Source organism: Triticum dicoccoides, chromosome 6B (assembly GCF_002162155.2).
Source record: "Triticum dicoccoides isolate Atlit2015 ecotype Zavitan chromosome 6B, WEW_v2.0, whole genome shotgun sequence".
Lineage (NCBI taxonomy): Eukaryota > Viridiplantae > Streptophyta > Magnoliopsida > Poales > Poaceae > Triticum > Triticum dicoccoides.
In genome coordinates, this window is record NC_041391.1 from 417,234,600 (window position 1) to 417,248,133 (window position 13,534).

General features: G+C 42.4%; 1 long non-coding RNA gene across 1 annotated transcript in view; it reads right to left on the minus strand.

The window, feature by feature from the left end:
- Positions 1 to 13,314: 13,314 nt before the first annotated feature.
- Positions 13,315 to 13,534, minus strand: part of LOC119325548 — a 9,161-nt gene continuing 8,941 nt past the window's right edge. Inside the window, exon 4 of the long non-coding RNA XR_005157575.1 lies at positions 13,315 to 13,365. This is a non-coding gene — a long non-coding RNA (uncharacterized LOC119325548). The remainder of the gene's footprint in view (positions 13,366 to 13,534) is intronic.

A 13,534-nucleotide genomic window follows, 5' to 3' on the forward strand; every position in this document is an offset into this window, starting at 1 on the left:
CGACAAGTGTCAGACATGGGTGCGACGGTCAGAGAAGAACAGGGCGACGGGAGACGAATTCCGGCGCACCCCTACCTGGCGCGCCAATTGTCGGATTTAGGGTTCCGGCAGACCCTTGAGATTCGAACACTGGGGTGCGCGCGGAGATTTCGCCCTCTATCAACCTGCTCCTCGCGAAATCGCTAGGATCTAAACTACAGAAGAAACAACACAAGAGACACGGGGTTTATACTAGTTCAGGCCACCATTGTGGTGTAATACCATACTCTAGTTTGTGGTGTGGTGGATTGCCTCTTGGGCTGATGATGAACAATACAAGGAAGACCAGCCTCACGAGGGTCTGTTCTTGACTAGTGCGACGAACTGCTAGGAGGAGTTCAGGTGCTCTATCTACTGGTTTCTCAGTGTGGATCCAGATGCCTCTACCCTGGGGGTGGCTAGTCCTATTTATAGGCAAAGGCCCTGGGCCTCTCCCCAAATATTGAGCGGGAAGGGCGCCAACAATTGGCCATTTTGAAGGGGAACAGCGGGTACACCTATCCTGATAAAAGTTGGTCCGCGCCTGCCAAAGGCTCTGGTGGTGACACCTGCTTGGGCTCCACAATGACTTCCTTCCTGCCGTTGGGCTGGTCTTGGTCTTGTTGCACCAAAACGGATGCCTTTGCTTGATGCTCTCGCCTGCGCTTGCTCCCTTTGCACCAAAGAGGAAAGGAGGACACTGCGCGGGCTGGCGCCCGACTGGCGTCCTTGGTCGTCATGGCTTGTGTCATGGGCACCTCGCGAGGTACCCCGCCTTGAACTCTCCGCCTCCTCGTGAGCCCACCTGATGAGGTCGTGCCTGAGGAAGCTCCTTGTCATCCGCCCCGCGAGGCTTGAACCCTCGCGAGGGTCTTGAACTTGTGTTGATGAAGATGGGCCGCTCTGGGCCCCCTTTGAGACACGCCGCAGGCCGCAGGCAGGCAAGTCTGGGGACCCCCGTTCCCAGAACGCCGACATGCAACTCGAAACAGGGACTACAGATTAAGCGAAGATTGGCTAAGGACGAGGTGATGATGCACGTGGGAAATGGTTCCAAAGTCGATGTGATTGCGGTCGGCACGCTACCTCTACATCTACCATCGGGATTAGTTTTAGACCTAAATAATTGTTATTTGGTGCCAGCTATGAGCATGAACATTATATCTGGATCTTGTTTGATGCGAGATGGTTATTCATTTAAATCAGAGAATAATGGTTGTTCTATTTATATGAGTAATATCTTTTATGGTCATGCACCCTTGAAGAGTGGTCTATTTTTATTGAATCTCGATAGTAGTGATACACATATTCATAGTGTTGAAGCCAAAAGATGCAGAGTTGATAATGATAGTGCAACTTATTTGTGGCACTGCCGTTTAGGTCATATCGATATAAAGTGAATGAAGAAACTCCATACGGATGGACTTTTGGAATCACTTGATTACGAATCACTTGGTACTTGCAAACCATGCCTCATGGGCAAGATGACTAAAACATTGTTCTCCGAAACAATGGAGCGAGCAACAGATTTATTGGAAATCATACATACTTATGTATGTGGTCTAATGACTGTTGAGGCTCGCGGTGGGTATCGTTATTTTCTCACCTTCACAGATGATTTGAGCAGATATGGGTATATCAACTTAATGAAACATAAGTCCAAAACATTTGAAAAGTTCAAATAATTTCAGAGTGAAGTGGAAAATCATCGTAACAAGAAAATAAAATTTCTACGATCTGATCGTGGAGGAGAATATTTGAGTTACGAGTTTGGTTTACATTTGAAACAATGCGGAATAGTATCGCAACTCACGCCACCCGGAACACCACAACGGAATGGTGTGTCCGAACGTCATAATCGTACTTTACTAGATATGGTGCGATCTATGATGTCTCTTACTGATTTACCGCTATCGTTTTGGGGTTATGCTTTAGAGACGACCGCATTCACGTTAAATAGGGCACCATCAAAATCCGTTGAGACAACGCCTCATGAACTGTGGTTTGGAAAGAAACCAAAGTTGTCGTTTCTTAAAGTTTGGGGCTGCGATGCTTACGTGAATAAACTTCAACCAGATAAGCTCGAACCCAAATCGGAGAAATGTGTCTTCATAGGATACCCAAAAGAGACTGTTGGGTACACCTTCTATCACAGATCTGAGGGCAAGATTTTCGTTGCTAAATTCGGATCCTTTCTAGAGAAGGAGTTTCTCTCGAAAGAAGTGAGTGGGAGGAAAGTAGAACTTGATGAGGTAACTGTACCTGCTCCCTTATTGGAAAGTAGTCCATCAAAAAGAACCGGTTCCTGTGACAACTACACCAATTAGTGAGGAAGCTAATGATATTGATCATGAAACTTCAGATCAAGTTTCTACTGAACCTCGTAGGTCTACCAGAGTAAGATCTGCACCAGAGTGGTACGGTAATCCTATTCTGGAAGTCATGTTACTTGACCATGACGAACCTACGAACTATGAGGAAGCGATGATGAGCCCAGATTCCGCAAAATGGCTAGAAGCCATGAAATCTGAGATGGGATCCATGTATGAGAACAAAGTATGGACTTTGGTTGACTTGCTCGATGATCGGCAAGCCATTGAGAATAAATGGATCTTTAAGAAGAAGACTGACGCTGATGGTAATGTAACTATCTATAAAGCTCGACCTGTTGCGAAAGGTTTTCGACAAGTTCAAGGGGTTGACTACGATGAGACTTTCTCACCCGTAGCGATGCTTAAGTCTGTCCGAATCATGTTAGAAATTGCTGCATTTTATGATTATTAAATTTGGCAAATGGATGTCAAAACTGCATTCTTGAATGGATTTCTGGAAGAAGAGTTGTATATGATGCAACCAGAAGGTTTTGTAGATCCAAAAGTTGCTAACAAAGTGTGCAAGCTCCAGCGATCCATTTATGGACTGGTGCAAGCATCTCGGAGTTGGAATAAACGCTTTGATAGTGTGATCAAAGCATATGGTTTTATACAGACTTTTGGAGAAGCCTGTATTTACAAGAAAGTGAGTGGGAGCTCTGTAGCATTTCTGATATTATATGTAGATGAAATATTATTAATTGGAAATGATATAGAATTTCTGGATAGCATAAAGGGATACTTGAATAAAAGTTTTTCTATGAAAGACCTCGGTGAAGCTGCTTACATATTGGGCATCAAGATTTATAGAGATAGATCAAGACGCTTAATAGGACTTTCACAAAGCACATACCTTGATAAAGTTTTGAAAAAATTCAAAATGGATCAGGCAAAGAAAGGGTTCTTGCCTGTATTACAAGGTGTGAAGTTGAGTCAGACTCAATGCCCGACCACAGCAGAAGATAGAGAGAAAATGAAAGATGTTCCCTATGCTTCAGCCATAGGCTCTATCATGTATGCAATGCTGTGTACCTGACCTGGCGTATGCTTAGCAATAAGCTTAGCAGGGAGGTACCAAAGTAATCCAGGAGTGGATCACTGGACAGCGGTCAAGAACACCCTGAAATACCTGAAAAGGACTAAGGATATGTTTCTCGTATATGGAGGTGACAAAGAGCTAGTCGTAAATGGTTACGTCGATGCAAGCTTTGACACTGATCCAGACGATTCTAAATCGCAAACCGGATACATGTTTTTATTAAACGGTGGAGCTGTAAGTTGGTGCAGTTCTAAACAAAGCGTCGTGGCGGGATCTACATGTGAAGCGGAGTACATAGCTGCTTCGGAAGCAGCAAATGAAGGAGTCTGGATGAAGGAGTTCATTTCCGATCTAGGTGTCATACCTAGTGCATCGGGACCAATGAAGATCTTTTGTGACAATACTGGTGCAATTGCCTTGGCAAAGGAATCCAGATTTCACAAGAGGACCAAGCACATCAAGAGACGCTTCAATTCCATCCGGGACCAAGTCCAAGTGGGAGACATAGAGATTTGCAAGATACATACGGATCTGAATGTTGCAGACCCGTTGACTAAGCCTTTTCCACGAGCAAAACATGATCAGCACCAAGACTCCATGGGTGTTAGAATCATTGCTGTGTAATCTAGATTATTGACTCTAGTGCAAGTGGGAGACTGAAGGAAATATGCCCTAGAGGCAATAATAAAGTTATTATTTATTTCCTCATATCATGATAAATGTTTATTATTCATGCTAGAATTGTATTAACCGGAAACATGATACATGTGTGAATACATAGACAAACATAAATGTCACTAGTATGCCTCTACTTGACTAGCTCATTAATCAAAGATGGTTATGTTTCCTAACCATAGACATGTGTTGTCATTTGATTAACAGGATCACATCATTAGGAGAATGATGTGATTGACATGACCCATTCCGTTAGCCTAGCACTTGATCGTTTACTATGTTGCTATTGCTTTCTTCATGACTTATACATGTTCCTGTAACTATGAGATTATGCAACTCCCGTTTACCGGAGGAACACTTTGTGTGCTACCAAACATCACAACGTAACTGGGTGATTATAAAGGAGCTCTACAGGTGTCTCCGAAGGTACATGTTGGGTTGGCGTATTTCGAGATTAGGTTTTGTCGCTCCGATTGTCGGAGAGGTATCTCTGGGCCCTCTCGGTAATGTACATCACTATAAGCCTTGCAAGCAATGTAGCTAATGAGTTAGTTACGGAATGATGCATTACATAACGAGTAAAGAGACTTGCCGGTAACGAGATTGAACTAGGTATTGGATACCGACGATCGAATCTCGGGCAAGTAACATACCGATGACAAAGGGAACAACGTATGTTGTTATGCGGTTTGACCGATAAAGATCTTCGTAGAATATGTAGGAGCCAATATGAGCATCCAGGTTCCGCTATTGGTTACCGAGAATAGTTCTAGGTCATATCAACATAGTTCTCGAACCCGTAGGGTCCGCACGCTTAACGTTACAATGACAGTTTTATTATGAGTTTATAAGTTTTGATATACCGAAGATTGTTCGGAGTCTCGGATGTGATCACGGACATGACGAGGAGTCTCGAAATGGTCGAGACATAAAGATTGATATATTGGAAGCCTATATTTGGATATCGGAATGGTTCCGGGTGAAATCGGGATTTTACCGGAACACCGGGGGGTTACCGGAACCCTCCCGGGGGTTAATGGGCCTTAGTGGGCCATGAGGGAGAAGAGGAGGGCCGGCCAGGGCAGGCCGCACGGCCCCTCCGCCCCTAGTCTGAATAGGACAAGGAAGGGGGGGGCGGCGCCCCCCTTTCCTCTTTCCCCTCCCCCCTTTCCTTCTCCACCATGGCAAGAGGGGGGAGTCCTACTCCCGGTGGGAGTAGGACTCCTCCAGGCGCACCCCTAGGGCCCGGCCGCACCTCCCCCTCCCTCCTTTATATACGGGGGCAGGGAAACCCTAGGACACACAAGTTGATCTTCGTGATCGTTCCTTAGCCGTGTGTTGTGCCCCCTCCACCATATTCCACCTCGGTCATGTCATTGCGGTGCTTAGGCGAAGCCCTGCGTCAGTAGAACATCATCATCGTCACCACGCTGTCGTGCTGACAGAACTCATCCCCGACATTTTGCTGGATCGGAGTCCGGGGATCGTCATCGAGCTGAACGTGTGCTGAACTCGGAGGTTCCGTACGTTCGGTGCTTGGATCGGTCGGATCGTGAAGACGTACGACTACATCAACCGCGTTGTCATAACGCTTCCGCTTACGGTCTACGAGGGTACGTGGACTACACTCTCCCCTCTCGTTGCTATGCATCACCATGATCTTGCGTGTGCATAGGAATTTTTTTGAAATTACTACATTCCCCAACACTTTTTACTGCCCATAATGAGTTGTGTTAGATGACAATGTCTGAATGTTTTTCCTTTGCAGTGATTGCCAAAGCAGTTTACTCAAGATTACCTCTCAAACTACATGATTGGTGGGCATGAAAAGGTTAAAGTATTTCTACCAGAACACGACGATTATCTATATGTTTTCATGAAGACCGTGAAGTATGGGTGGTCGACCATCACAAGGGGTTGGACTAGAGTCGTGCGTGCCTTCTGCATGGAGGAGGGCACAATATGGGCATTCTGCTTCACCTTGTTCAGCAACTAGAATGTATTTCGCCTCTTTCTTTAACATCTTTAATAGTACAAGTATACAACTATGGTTCATCATTCTTTATTTGGTTCTTATGTAATTCTTGAACATATGTACCTATGAATCGAATAATTCATTGGTTGTTTGAACCTAATGGATATGAATAAAGCTATAGCATACATTCAAATTCAAATCCGGTACAATTTGAAACATCGGCAATTGAATTACGGTAAACTTACGCTCTCCAGGTCGTTATAGCACACATGGTTGGTAAAACGCAAATGTTTTGCGATATACACCATAATCCGACATGGTTCACACAGAGGAAATGTGTGCAAGCATGCACACAGTTGCTGTTTGCAAAGCGTGTGCAATGTCAAACAATATCAAAATGGTGCGGGCAACTAAACATTTGTGATAGTTGCCTTATCGTACACGATTTGCAACCATGAACTGCTTCTGATGAAGTATGCATCATAAACGTGGCACCACAGAATAGCGTGTGCGATAGTTGTTGTGTACGACGATGGTCCGACATTTCATAATCATGTCCAACACTCGTACGACGATTAGTTAATCTTCTTAATTAGTTATCGCATACGGTTTGGGAAAAGCGAATGAGTGTGATTGTATGATTATCATACACGTTCTATAATAGTGAACCGTTTGTGATGGGCCGCGCATCATAAATGTAGCACCACAGAATACCGACTGCGATGGCAATGCGAGCACAAATGAGTAGGAGTACTGTATATGCATCTTGGCTCATCGCCAACGGTTTCTGGGTCGTGTGAAGGACCCCCTATCGCCCACACTCACTTGGCGATGGTTCCAAATGCCGTCACGGAAAGGGATTCAAAACCATTTGTATAGCACCAACGCGTACCACTGGTGGTTATACAAGTGTAATATGGATAATAGATATTGGTTTTTATAGAAGGAACAATAAAAAATGGAGCACAGACGATATTGCAATGCTCGAAAATGAGGCCAAGGGTCCGTACTTTCACTAGTGCAACCTCTCAACAATGCTAATATAATTGGATCATGTAACCATCACTCAAAATTTGATGAAGAATCACTCGAAAGTTCCTATCTAGCGGAGAACATAAGAAGAAATTGTTTGTAGGGTATGAAACCACCTCAAAGCTATTCTTTACGATCGATCTATCCAAGAGTTCGTACTAAATAGCACCAAATAATTTCAGATTCATAATACTCAATTCAACACAAAGAACCTCAAAGAGTGCCCCAAGATTTCTATCGGAGAAACAAAGACAAGAACATGCATGAACCCCTATGCATAGATTACCCCAATGTCACCTCAGGAATCCGCGAGTTGAGTGCCAAAACATATATCAAGTGAATCAATACGATACCCCACTGTCCCACGGGTATTCAACAAGACATACATAAAGTGTTCTCAAATCCATAAAAGTATTCAATCTGATAAAACGAAATATCAAAGGGAAAACTCAATTCATCACAACAAGATAGAGAGGGGAAAACACCATATGATCTGACTATATTAACAAAGCCCGCGATATATCAAGATCGTGACATCTCAAGAACACGAGAGAGAGAGAGAGAGAGAAAGAGATTAAACACATAGCTACTGGTACAACCCTCAGCCCTAAGGGTGGACTACTCTCTCCTCATCATGGTGGCCGCCGGGATGATGAAGATGGCCACTGGTGATGATCTACCCCACCGACGGAGTGCTGGAACAGGGTCTAGATTAGTTATTCGTGGCTACAGAGGCTTTTGGAGGAGGAACTTCTGATCTAGGGTCTCCACGAGGTTTTTTGGAATATTTGACGATTTATAGTGCGAAGAGGTGGTGCGGGAGGCCACTGAGGTGGGCACAGTCCACCATGGCGCGCCTGGGCCCCCAGGCGTGCCCAGGTGGGTTGTGACCCCCTCGGGGCACATCCTAGGTGTTCTAGTCCATAAAAATTCTCCAAAAAGTTTCGCGGTGTTTGGACACGTTTGATATTGATTTCCTGCGAAGTAAAAAACAAGCAAAAAACAGCAACTGGCACTGGGCACTATGTCAATAGGTTAGTCCCAAAAAATGATATAAAGTTGCTATAAAATGATTGTAAAACATACAAGAATGATAATATAACAGCATGGAACAATCAAAAATTGTAGATACGTTGGAGACTTATTAGCATCCCCAAGCTTAGTTCATGCTCGTCCTCGAGTAGGTAAATGACAAAAATAGAATTTTTGATGTGGAATGCTGTCTATCATGTTCATCACATTCTTTTCTTGTGTAGCATGGACATATGGACTTTTATATGGTTCAAAGCAATAGTCTAGTTTTGACATGAAGATTTCAATACTCAAGCCTATCAACAAGCAACCATGTCTTTCAAAATATCAACACTAAAGCAAGTTATCCCTAGCCTATCATGCTCAATCATTGATCCATTCATGAAACACACTCGCATATTAGTATGATAATAGTTCCCCTTAGTTGGTGCTTATAAGAGAAGATGGAGACTCAAATAAGAATAAAAATTGCATAAAGTAAATAGAAAGGCCCTTCATAGAGGGAAGTAGGGATTTGTAGAGGTGCCAGAGCTCAAAGCTTAAATTGAGAGATAAAAGATTTTGGCAGGCATACTTTTCCCGTCAACAAAAATGACTGAATAATTCCCAACACTTTCCATGCTAGATATATCATAGGCAGTTCCCAAACAGATAATAATGTCTATTCCTTTTTCCACCATACTTTCACATTCCACGACTAACCGAATCCACGGGGGTCGTCCATACCAACACTTTCCAAGAAATTTATTATTTGACAACATAAAGTAAATTCATTTTTTATTTCGGGACTGGGCATCCCTAATACCTTTGTCGTACTCTCATGCAATGACAAATGAATAAACACTCATCTTGAGAATAACACATCTAGCATGGAAAATATTGGTCACCCCCTACCGCTTCATGAGCGCTACGAGCACACAAAAAAGAAATTTATTTTGAAAATTAGAGATGGCACATACAAATTTGCTTAGAACAGCGAAAGAATACCGCATATAGATAGGTATAGTGGACTCATGTGGCAAAACTGGTTTAAAGGATTTTGGATGCACAAGTAGTGATCATACTTAGTGCAAATGAAGGCTAGCAAAAGATTGAGAAGCATCCAACCAAGAAACGAAAAATCTCATAAGCAAGCATTAAGAATAACTAACACCGAATAATGCACCACAAGTAGGATATAATTTCATTGCATAACTATTGACTTTCGAGCTTGCACAGAGAATCACAAACTTTAACACCAATATTCTTACTAAAGCATAATTACTCACCAACATGACTCCCATATCACTATCGTCATATCTCAAAACTACTCCTTCGTTCCAAATTACTTGTCGTTGTTTTAGTTCAAATTTGAACTAAAACCACGACGAATAATTTGGAACGGAGGGAGTATTACAAAGAATCAAGTTTATTTTGTCCAATGATCTTCATGAAAAATTTTATTATATCCCTCTTGAATATCTATCACCTTTGGACTAATTTCATAAGTTGCAATTGTTTTTACAAGCTCAAGCAAATTTTAGTGAAGAACATTAGCATACAATTTTCTTCTCTCAAAATAATATAAGTGAAGAATGAGAGAATTTCTTCAAAAAATTTAAAGCACATCGTGCTCAAAAAGATATAAGTGAAGCATTAGAGCAAATGACAAACTACTCCAACAAGATATAAGTGAAGTTCAAGTGAGTAGTTAAGTAAATGGGTAGCTATTTGAGGACTCTCGCTTATTTAAAATTTTGATCTAAGTATTTTATTAAAATATCAAAAAAAACAAAAAAATGACATTCCAAGAATAGCACAACTCATGTGAAGAAGCAAAAACTTAGGCTCAACCGATATTAACCGATAATTATTGAAGAAGAAAGGTGGGATGCCTACCGGGGCATCCCCAAGCTTAGATGCTTGAGACTTCTTGAAATATTATCTTGGGATGCCTTGGGCATCCCCAAACTTGAGCTTTTGTGTCTTCTTAATTCCTTTTATATCACGGTTTTCCTAAATCTGAAAAACTTCACCCACACCAAACTCAATAAGAACTCGTGAGATAAGTTAGTATAAACCAATGCAAAAATCTTATCGTTCTCTACTGTAGAAAATCAAAAAAATTATTATTCAACATCGCATACTAAATGCCTCTGCATATTTAATACTCCTATCCTCAAATAGAATCATTAAACAAGCAAACATATGCAAACAATGCAAACATAACAGCAATCTACCAAAACAGTACAGTCTGTAAAGAATGCAAGAGCATCAATACTTCTTTAACTCCAAAAATTATGAAAATTTACCACACTATAGAAAATTTATCAGAGCTTACTATGCAAAAAGTTTCAACATTTTATTAAATTCTGACGTTTCTCGGAATTTTTGCAACATCAATAAACTTTCTATTTTGAAACAGCAACTCATATACTTGTAAAATAAGCATGGTGAAGGCTATCCTTGACATTTTTATTGAAATGAAAGATGCAAAACATTATTCTAAATAGCATCAAGCAAATAAAAATAGAAGAAAATAATGCTCCAAGCAAAACACATATCATGTGACAAATAAAAATATAGCCTCCCACAAGTAAGATTACCGATAATGTTGGAGATGAAAGAGGTGATGCCTTTCGGGGTATCCCCAAGCTTAGTTGCTTGGATCTTCCTTGGATATTAACTTAGGGTGCCTTGGGCATCCCAAGACTAGGGTCTTCTCATTCTTTATCTATTATATATAAAAAATACTTGACGAGCTAACCAGAAAAAAGATATATGCTCACTACAGGAATCTGCTACTTTGCCATCGGCCACGGCGGACGGCAAAGGCATGGATGGCGGACGGCAAAGACCTTTGCCGTCAGCCGCGGACGGCAAAAGGTGACGGCAAAGTAGGGGACGGCTAAGAGCTGCGTTGCCGTCTGCTTCGGGCAGCTGACGGCAAAGGGTCCTTTGCCATCAGCAGCGGACGGCAAAGAAGATGGACGGCAATAAATGTGATGTTACTCCGTTAGGTGGTTAACGGCAGGCCTTTGCCGTCCGCTGCTGACGGCAAAGCCTTTGCCGTCAGCCACTGTAGGCAAACTGACCAAATTGGTCGGCCTCCCAGGAAGCACAGCTGCCTGCCACGTGGCCTCTTTGCCGTTCGCTGCTGATGGCAAAGAGCCCTTTGTCGTCGGTGGCAGACGGCAAAGAGCCTGCATATTGTCTCTTTTTTTCTTTTTTTTAATCCAACAGTTTTCACAGCAAATATATATGACATATATAGATATATTTAACAGCAAACATATCACATATCCAGCACATAATTCCATATACATATTACATAGCAAAGTTTCATCAACATAGCAAGTTCCATGAAGTTCCATCCATACACATTGTTCCATATACATATTACATAGCAAAGTTTCATCAACATAGCAAGTTCTATCATAGCAAGCTAGATACAATGCAAAGTTTTAGCAAAGAAAAAGCAAGCACTCCATCATAGCAAGCTAGCTTCCATGAAGTGAGTGAAATCTGCAAAATGGTAAATAAGAAAGTTAGAAATAGGTGAATAGAACAAGAAGAAGACTAGAACAAGAAGTATATGTCATTTATGAGCTAACTTAGGTGAAATGAATCATATATGAGCTAACTAAGTTGAAATGGGTTGTTCATGAGCTAACTTTGGTGAAATGGATCATTTATGAGCTAACTTAGTTGAAATGGGTCATTTATGAGCTAACTAAGGTGAAGGGCGTCGTTTTTGAGCTAAGTAAGGTGAAATGGATCGTTTTTGAGCTAACTTAGGTGAAATGGATCATTTATGAGCTTTTATGAGCTAACTTAGTTGAAATGAGTCGTTTATGACCTAACTTAGGTGAAATGGATCATTTATGAGCTTTTATGAGCTAACTTAGTTGAAATGGGTCGTTTATGACCTAACTTAGGTGAAATGGATCATTTAAGAGCTAGTTTAGGTGAAATGGATCGTTTTTGGCTAACTTAGGTGAAATTGATCGTTTTGGAGCTAACCTAGGTGAAATGGGCCATTTTGGAGCTAACCTAGGTCAAATGGGTCATTTTGGAGCTAACCTAGGTGAAATGGGTCATTTTAAAGCTAACCTAGATAAAATGGATCATTTACGAGCTAATTTACTAAAAATGGGTCATTTCAGAGCTAACTTGGATAAATTGGATCACTTGTAAGCTAACTAAGGTAAAATGAGTCATATTAGAGCTAACTTAAGTAAAATGGATCGTTTATGAGCTAACTAAGTTAATTATGCAATTTTTGACATAAGTAACCTTATTAAGTCATTTTGAAGGAAAGGAAGCTAACTCTAGGTCATTATGGTAAGCATATTGGAGGAAATAAAGCTAAGTCTAAGTCTAGAGAAACTTACCGCGATCAGGGAGGTGTAGGAGCGGGCTGGCTCGTGCCGGTAGCTGGAGAAGGATCGTGCGATGCATTTCTGGAGTTAAGCTGCACCAAAGATCATTTCCAATGTCTCGTTAGCATTATGACACTCAAATGTTAGACTAGCAAGTAATGTCCATTCAAATTAAACTCACCGTGCTCCCAGGAGCAATCACTGGCATCGACGGAGCGGTCTGACCGGACTTCTCGCACACAGACTGCACATTTGGTTCTCACAACAGAGTCATACTAGTTAGTAATGAGACTCAAATGTTAAGACTAGCAAGTAATCTGCAGAAGAAACTTACCACAAGGAGCTCATACATGGCCCTTGCCTGCATGTCATTCCGTGCCCTCTCCTCCTCCAACATCTTTGTCGTCCTCTCCTCTAACTCCCGCTGCCTCTCCGCCGCCTCCGCCAGAAGTTTCTCCGTTCTATCTCTCTCACTCTGTATAGCAGCCTGCAACACCACTCACATGACCATTTGTAATCATTGATGGACCGGAGGCTCGTGGACCGGAGTCCGTGTAGCCTCCTCCTCAGACGAGTCCACCCTAGCAGTCACGTGCTCGGGTGAAACAGCTGGGGGCGGCGGCGAGGAAGGCGCCGTAAGAGCCACCCTACCTCCTCTCCCGCGACCACGTGCTCCACCTCAGCCCTTCTTCTTTCCTCGTCCCCTGCTGGGCACCGCGGTCGACGAAGAAGGGCCCGGCGGTGTCGCCATACTGTCCAGCTCGGCAGAGAGGTGCGTGTGGAATGGAAGACCTCACACTACGCGCCGACGAAGAAGTGGCCTCGGCGCGCTACCGACCAGCGCCCACCATCTGTCAACACCTGCCATGACAAAGAATAAACGTAATTACTACAACATGAAAAAAAGTACAACATAAACAACTGCACATTTAAAACTACCCGATCAACACAATTATATATGATGTTTTTCATAACCAAATCGAAAAATATATGACCTAACTAATAATTCACAAATATATGACCCCGTCGG